This window comes from Salvelinus alpinus, chromosome 15 (genome assembly GCF_045679555.1).
Source record: "Salvelinus alpinus chromosome 15, SLU_Salpinus.1, whole genome shotgun sequence".
Taxonomy (NCBI): Eukaryota; Metazoa; Chordata; class Actinopteri; order Salmoniformes; family Salmonidae; genus Salvelinus; species Salvelinus alpinus.
This window is the reverse complement of record NC_092100.1, coordinates 34,962,421-34,970,605: the sequence shown is the minus strand read 5'-3', so window position 1 is coordinate 34,970,605 and position 8,185 is coordinate 34,962,421. Positions and strand designations below refer to the sequence as shown.

The 8,185-nt window shown below is 42.1% G+C and overlaps 1 protein-coding gene across 3 annotated transcripts in view; it reads right to left on the bottom strand.

The window, feature by feature from the left end:
• LOC139539964 (semaphorin-3D-like) overlaps positions 1 to 7,982 on the bottom strand; it is a 69,450-nt gene extending 61,468 nt beyond the window's left edge. The window contains exon 1 of one of the 3 annotated variants that reach the window (XM_071343417.1): positions 7,827 to 7,982. The gene's annotated coding sequence lies outside the window, so the exon portion shown is untranslated. Of the gene's footprint in view, positions 1 to 2,617; positions 2,703 to 7,826 lie in introns of those variants that run through there. The other 2 variants (XM_071343415.1, XM_071343416.1) reach the window with 2 other exon arrangements.
• Between the last annotated feature and the right edge of the window lie 203 nt (positions 7,983 to 8,185).

Genomic DNA, 8,185 nt, shown 5'->3' with positions numbered 1-8,185 from the left:
CACACACACACACACACACACACACACACACACACACACACACACCCACACATACACAGAGAGAGCGAGAACTCATTGGGTTATAGTGAAAGGGGTGAAATGTGTTTCATTGCACAACCCTAAAGGCCACAGTAAACAAATACTCTGATATCCTCTGCATTTACCATCCCTACGGGACTCAACATTAGTCATAATATCAATATAATAACTATATAGCACATTCTAGTATGATGTGAAAGTGTTTTATCAGTCTGTATTGCATCATATCTGTTCAGCTGCACTCTGAAGTTTGAATGTGGGTTATCCAACACGACAGAAAGTCAACATCGGAACCAACGAGAGCTTTGAGATGTTATCGCTGTTGTAGCTTTCGATCATAACAGCAGCATATGCTTATCTCTATATAATTACATGAAAAACTCACATTAATTAAGCATAAGTTATTAATTGATTAATCGTCATGATTGCTATAGAGGCCCCTGACATACTTCCATACATGCTAACGTGAGAATCCATCTAATCTGAGATGATTAGATGAATAGTGATGGAACACATTTTACAGGTTTAAATAGCTATCATACATCATCCACAAGAACGTTTTAATCCATGCCAAAAAGTAAAGGAAGGTAAGGAGGTAAAGAAACCCAACACCCACTCCATTCTTAGTAGTGTACAGTGACTATTTGATCCTGTGCCTGAGGAAAGGCTGTAGTTCCTGTGCTAATGTGCCTCCTAATAAATCCTATACATCATCCTGACAAAGCTCTTTGGTCGGATCCAATGACCTATAACAGCTTTAGGGGAATTTTCAGTATAACTGGACTTGGTTAGGGGACATTTCAACGGTGACTCTTTTTTGGGGACGATTTATCATGCAAACATCAGACAAAAAAAACTGCAATCCACAAACTAACTTCCCCCGAAAACCTTAATGTATTCAATCAATACAGGGTGAGGTTCCAAAGGGATGATATTACAACAGAATTCCTTCAGCTTTTATAGGAAAACCTACTCAGTGCTGGAAACCAGAGGGAAAGTATCAGGTTCCAGCCCTGTGGTCCTTGTGCACTCTGGCAGAGAGGAGACTGTTATACGATGACAGAGCTGTTATCTGTAGCCCAGTGCTGTAGTGGTAAGACAATACTACAGTCTATGATAATAGACATGTGCTGCTGTTATTAGAGGCTCATTTCATGTTTACTGTAGCGATTTAATCTTCCGTTATGTCTAAATGTGAGAGCCCTCAGGTCAGTGCAGACAATCGCGTGTGTGTGTGTGTGTGTGTGTGTGTGTGTGTGTGTGTGTGTGTGTGTGTGTGTGTGTGTGTGTGTGTGTGTGTGTGTGTGTGTGTGTGTGTGTGTGTGTGTGTGTGTGTAACCCTACGCACCTGAGAGAGGGTTAGGCCGACTGACAGTAACAGGACAGGTAAACCTAAACACTAAACATCCTGAGAGCTACACTGATAGGATTAATAGCCTGTGACTAAAAGGACTGACAGGTCTGAGTGCTGCATTTACATCAGCCCAATGGCCTGAGGAGACAGCAATACTTTCTCAACACTCATTACACTTACTCCTGCTAGGGGATGGGCAACTCCCATCCTGGACAGCTAAAGGGTGTTTCAGGCTTTTGTAGAACATTATTAGCTGAATGGTGATAAGCAGGTCATGGACCTGAGGGAACTGACTTTCCGCCATATTGCTTTCTGTGAAGGGGAGTGAATAAGGGGAAATAGAAGTAGACATAACGATACACAAGAACTGCAACGCTGCTGGGTTTTTCACACTCAACAGTTTCCCATGTGTATCAAGAATAGTCCACCACCCAAAGGACATCCAGCTAACTTCACATAACTGTGAGAACCATTGGAGTCAACATGGGCCGCTTCGACAGTTTGCAGTCCATGCCCCGACAAATTGAGGCTGTTCTGGGGGTAAAAGGGGGTGCAACACAATATTAGGAAGGTGTTTCTAATGTTTTGTACACTCAGTGTATAAAGAGAGACAGGACAGACAGGAAGGAATGAGAGCCAGCAGGGCTGTTCTGTGCCACTTGGATGTTGTAGACTCTGAGCACACACACACTCATTTTCACGCATGCATGCACACATACACACATGCGCGCACACACACACACACACACACACACACACACACACACACACACACACACACACACACACACACACACACACACACACACACACACACACACACACACACACACACACACACACACACACACACACACACACACACACACACACACACACAGCATGACAGAAGACTGACTAAGAAATAATAGAACAGTTCATAACATTTTATACTATAATAATTCCAGGTCACCCATGATACAAGTCAGTATTCAACATAAATCCACGTTAGTCCTGTGGGGCTCAGTTGGTAGAGCATGGTGCTTGCAATGCCAGGATGGTGGTTTTGATTCCCATGGTGGACCAGTAACGAAAAAAAAGCATGACAAACGTATGCACTCACTACTTACTGTAAGTCACTCTAGGTAAAAGTGTCTACTGAAATGTAAAGTGAAATATAATGTCTGAGGAAGTCGGGAGGTGATGCGGAAAGCAGCCACTAGGGGCAAAAGTGAGCGCTGTTACCTTCAAGTATGTTTTGCTAGGGCATGGGCGTAAGCATCTGGCCTCTAAGCAGTGGCGGTTCTAGCTTGTACGGCTCCCTGGGCGAACCCCCCCCTTCAACGCACAACACAAATAAATAATCACAACACTTAAAAATATATAAATATAAAAATACATACAAAAATAAGACTCATAAATATAAAAAATAAGTAACAAAGACAAATAGCAACAAAGTGTAGTGTATAAATACAAATAAAAAGAGAATTGAATTATTACACTATTACCCTATTGCTAAAAAAAAAACACACAAATAAAACTAAATTGCACAAATCCTATATCACACAAATACACAAATAGAATAACACACTTATGAAGAAGAGAACCTGATTATTACACTATTGCACTTCAAACAAGAAACACACAAACTAAATTGGACAACTAATTGCATCACTAATTGCTTCAGTACTGTACAAAGTTAGAGGTGCGCTATTTGATAGATTCCCCTGCTCCCCCAACCTCGGACTTCCAGTGGGGAGACCTGAGGTCAACCTAGCCTCCCCATCTCGTTCTTCTGAGTGGGAGACCATCCCAGGCAGTAGCCTGCCTAGCTCACAAACTAGAATCAGGGCCACCACTCCGGCAAGGTTAATTGACCCACAGTCCCACACAGTGACATGATATCATTGACGTGACGTGCAAATGAGCGATAGAAAACCGATCGTGCAAATGTCACCATTCTGAATATATTTATTTTTGGTTGTACTTTCTTTATATTTAGTTGTTTATTTTATTGTATATTTGTTATTATTGTTGTATTTTGTTTTGTTTTTGTGCGGGCACGCCATGCCGCCCCCGGCAAGATGCCACCCTGGACGGCTGCCCATGTCGCCTATGCCTAAATCCTATGCCTAAATCCTATGCCTAAATCCTATGCCTAAATGCCTCTAAGCAGTGGCGGTGCCAAAGGTTGTATGTTCGAATCAAGAAATATAAATTTGTTTTTGAGTTTTTGGTTTTAAGCCTATGTGCAACCTTAACCCTTACCCTAACCATTCGAAGTTAACCCTAACCATAAAAATGTGGAGTTAATGCCTAAACCTAACTTTAAACACTTTGAAATGTGACGCTTGGGAAACATAGATGAGCATCTAATTCTGTTGTGAGCCTGAGAACGCTAGTTGAATAATTCATAGTGAAAGTCAGTTTCCTTGGTTTTGTGTGTTAGTCTTTTGTGTTTGGTAACAGTTTGAATAATGTGGCAGGCACACACACACACACACACACACACACACACACACACACACACACACACACACACACACACACACACACACACACACACACACACACACACACACACACACACACACACACACACACACACACACACACACACACACACACATAAACCATCTCATCTAAGGTACCCCTCTCTGTTTGCATAAAGGGATATAAAAGCATAACCATATAAGGACATACTATTACCACCAGTCAGATGACTTCCAACTGCATAGGTGATTCTAGGTATTTAACCTCCTGACAAAAAACAAAATACTCTGACACAAAACAAAACAGATTACAGTTCCGTTGGCTCAACATTCCAAAATCCTGATATGCTATTGATAAAATGTCAGTGCAGATTCTATAATTATTACACAAACATGCACGCACACACACACCTTCCACCCCTGACCAGGAGAGTTCTGAGAGAGTGGGAATGCTTTCAGCCCAGTCCAGGAAAACGTTCAGCCATAAAACCCATGACGCTGTCACACAGCTCAGGAATGGTGCTGAGGGCCATTCTAAACACAGCAGAATATTGATGCGTACTGGAGCTTGTCCAACACAGCTGGATATACTGTAGCATTGAAGTTTCATTTCAGAAAAGCAGGTGTGAAATGGCCTCTTCATTGCTATCAATTTTACCTCTTCTAAAAGCGAAATATTTTCAAACACAAATGTCTGTATCAGAATCAACCTCCAGTCCTTTCCTTGTACCCTGTCCCTGCCACCGTGTGTCTGTGTTTGCGTGTTGTATGTCTATGCCTGTGCATACACTTATCAGTCTTAAGCATGTCTGACAAGGCATCGTCAGTGAGGCAATGATTGGCTGCTGTTTAAAGAGTGCAATCACAGGAGGTTTTTCTCTGTTGTCTTTCTGAGGCGAAACGGCTGAAAATTTGCCAGCATTTATTTACCCATGTAAATAAACTCTTAATGATCGGCTATGAAAAGCCAACTGAGATTTATTCCTGATTATTATTTGACCATGCTTGTCATTTATGAACATTTTGAAAATCTTGGCTCTCTCTAATTTTCTCCTTCTCTCTTTCTTTCTCTCGGAGGACCTGGGCCCTAGGACCATGCGTCGGGACTGCCGCCCGTGGTGACTCCTTGCTGTCCCCAGTCCGCCTGGCCTTGCTGCTATTCCAGTTTCAGCTGTTCTGCCTGCGGTTATGGAACCGCCACCTGTCCCAGACCTGTTGTTTTTCAACTCTTGATGATCGGCTATGAAAATCCAACTGAAAATTATTCATGATTATTATTTGACCATGCTTGTCACTTATGAACATTTTTGAACATCTTGGCATAGTTCTGTTATAATCTCCACCCGGCACAGCCAGAAGAGGACTGGCCACCCCTCATAGCCTGGTTCCTCTCTAGGTTTCTTCCTAGGTTTTGGCCTTTCTAGGGAGTTTTTCCTAGCCACCGTGCTTCTACACCTGCATTACTAGCTGTTTGGGGTTTTAGGCTGGGTGTCTGTACAGCACTTCGAGATATTAGCTGATGTACGAAGGGCTATATAAAATAAAATTGATTGATGTCTCCTCTGACTGACACTACTGGACTACTGCCAGGCAGAGGAGAGCAATCACCCTCCTCATTACCTTTCTCATACCTTTCTCTCTCTCTCTTTCTCTCTCTCTCTTTCTCTCTCGATCTTTCTCTATCGATCTTTCTCTCTTGATCTTATTGTCTCTGTCTCTTTCTCTTTCTCTCTTGATCTTATTGTCTCTGTCTCTTTCTCTCTTGATCTTTCTGTCTCTCTTGATCGTTCTGTCTCTCTCTCTTTCTCTCTTGATCTTTCTGTCTCTCTCTATTTCTCTCTTGATCTTTCTGTCTCTATTTCTCTCTTGATTTTTCTGTCTCTCTCTCTTTCTCCCTGTTTCTCTCTCCCTCTCTTTCTCTCATTCTCTATCTTTCTCTTTATTGCTCTCTCTCTCTCTCTGCCTACACTGTGTCCTGGTAGGGTCTGCAGAGCTGAAGTACAGCTATATAGCTGGGAGCAGGCTGGCCTGGGATGGCTAGAATAACAAGGTAGCAGGTTATGACTGTGTCTTTATCCTGCCCTGCCTGTTACACTGACCACAGGGTGTCAGAGTGTTTCCAAACAGCCACTGTGTGTGAATGTTGTGTGTGTGTGTGTGTGTGTGTGTGTGTGTGTGTGTGTGTGTGTGTGTGTGTGTGTGTGTGTGTGTGTGTGTGTGTGTGTGTGTGTGTGTGTGTGTGTGTGTGTGTGTGTGTGTGTGTCCAACATTATGAAAACTTTTACCAAACACACACATACGTAACCAAAGAAAAACAAGGAATCATTATACTTATACAATGTTATGAACTATTATATTATTTCATTGTCAATCTTCTGCCATGCTGCCTCTTTGAGCTTTTTTTGAAGCAAAAACTTCAGCTCTACTTCAGATTTTGACAGAAGGGTATTAAGCCACTGAGTCAACACAGTGACCAGACAGTACCACACCCACACACACACACACAAACACACAGACCAGACAGACACACACAACCTCAGACCTCAGAACACAGACTATTAGCACTGAGGTGAGAGAAAAAGTGTGTAGCGAGGAGGAGAGTTTACTACTGTCAGAAGACTGTCAGAATGTCCTCATACCAAACTCCTCTTAAACATTCTGTCTATGACTCTCTGAAATACTCCTCATACCCCAGGGGGCTAAGAATTTTCATCGACATCGTATGCAGTATTTATGGACTGTGGGAGATAAAGACAACACTATATCATAAAGAGAAAGAAATATGTATACCATATGAGGCTTATCCAATGTTCAACTCCTGGCTCATTGTAGCCTAGTTTTATGAGAACTATCCAGCTGTTCTATTTTTAGCTAGATTCTACAAATCAAATTCTACAAGCTTTGTCCTACTCCTCTGTAGCTTTGTCCTACACCTCTGTAGCGTTGTCCTACACCTCTGTAGCTTTTTCCTACACCTCTGTAGCTTTGGAACACACCACTTGTTAGTAAACCAATCTAAACCTTGTCAATAAACTATTTGTGTGCTTTTCTTGTAAGCCTACTGTTTTGTGAGAAATAGTTAGACATGCTCTTGCCTGGCAACCCGATGTTGAATTGCAATGAATTCTATGTACGACAGAAATTAGCTTTTGAATCAGGAACGTTTCCTCTCATGACCTCTAAATACCAGAATGTCGAATGAAATTATGTTCATTTACTTTACAGGTTGTCCATGTGGTTGGTCTGTTTGGCGGTTGGAATGTGTGTCAATATATCCACAGGAAATTATAATTTCATATTTTCAAAGTGATGGTAGTGCATTCAGATTCCTATCACCTGTAGCATTTGCAGAACCATGTAAACATGCTTACGACCTAGGCAAGTATGCATGCGTCACCTGCATGTCTTTTCATCTTGTGTGCATGCTTCAGGTAAAATAAATCTGAACGCACTACCCAGCGCTTTGAACAGTTGATGTAATTATACTTTCCTGTGGATATATTGTCTCACTTTCCCACTGCCAAAAGGACCAACCGCACAGACAACCTGTAAAGTACTGTACATTAAAATATGATATGATTCAACATTCTGTATTGTAGAGGTCGTGAGAGAAAACGCTCCTGTGTGTTCGTGTTTGCCAATGTCGGGTTTCCAGACAAGAAGTGCTCTAGCTGTGCCATTAGTCATAATTCAATATGCGGCAGTTAAGAGCTGTTGGCAAACTGATGAAGACATCAAAACATGCTGCTTCCAAAAAACATTGCCTAAAATACCAACACGCAATGAAATATGTACCTAACAACACGTGCATTTGGCTATTCACCGTAAACTATTCTAACCAGATTAATTATTTGCATTATACATGGGCAAGTTCTACACGAATTTTCACATACATGAAGCGTTGACTTATTTGTTAATCGAGCCTAATAAATAAAATAACCCATAATTCTTTATCAATTTACCTGTTCTCAACGTCCTCTTGTCGCTCCTGGAGCGGGATTCCTCCCGTGCGTAATGATGACAGGAGCAGACGAGCCAGGAGGTTAAGAACTCACACACAACTCAGCAACAACTTTACCTAAACCTTTCATTGACGCGCACTGCTCTCTCCAAACAATAAAACAGTCAACGGGCTAGCTGGGTTATATCACAGCAGCAATAAAAGTCGCACAAACTAAATACCCCGATATTTCCCCGCCCTTCCTTTTTATTCAACTCTGAGCGGTTTGACGCACGCTCGGTACTCCCCGCCACAGCGACGAACTCTCTGTGCACTCCACTTGCGCATGCTGGATAGATAGAGAGAGATGAGTTGGATGTG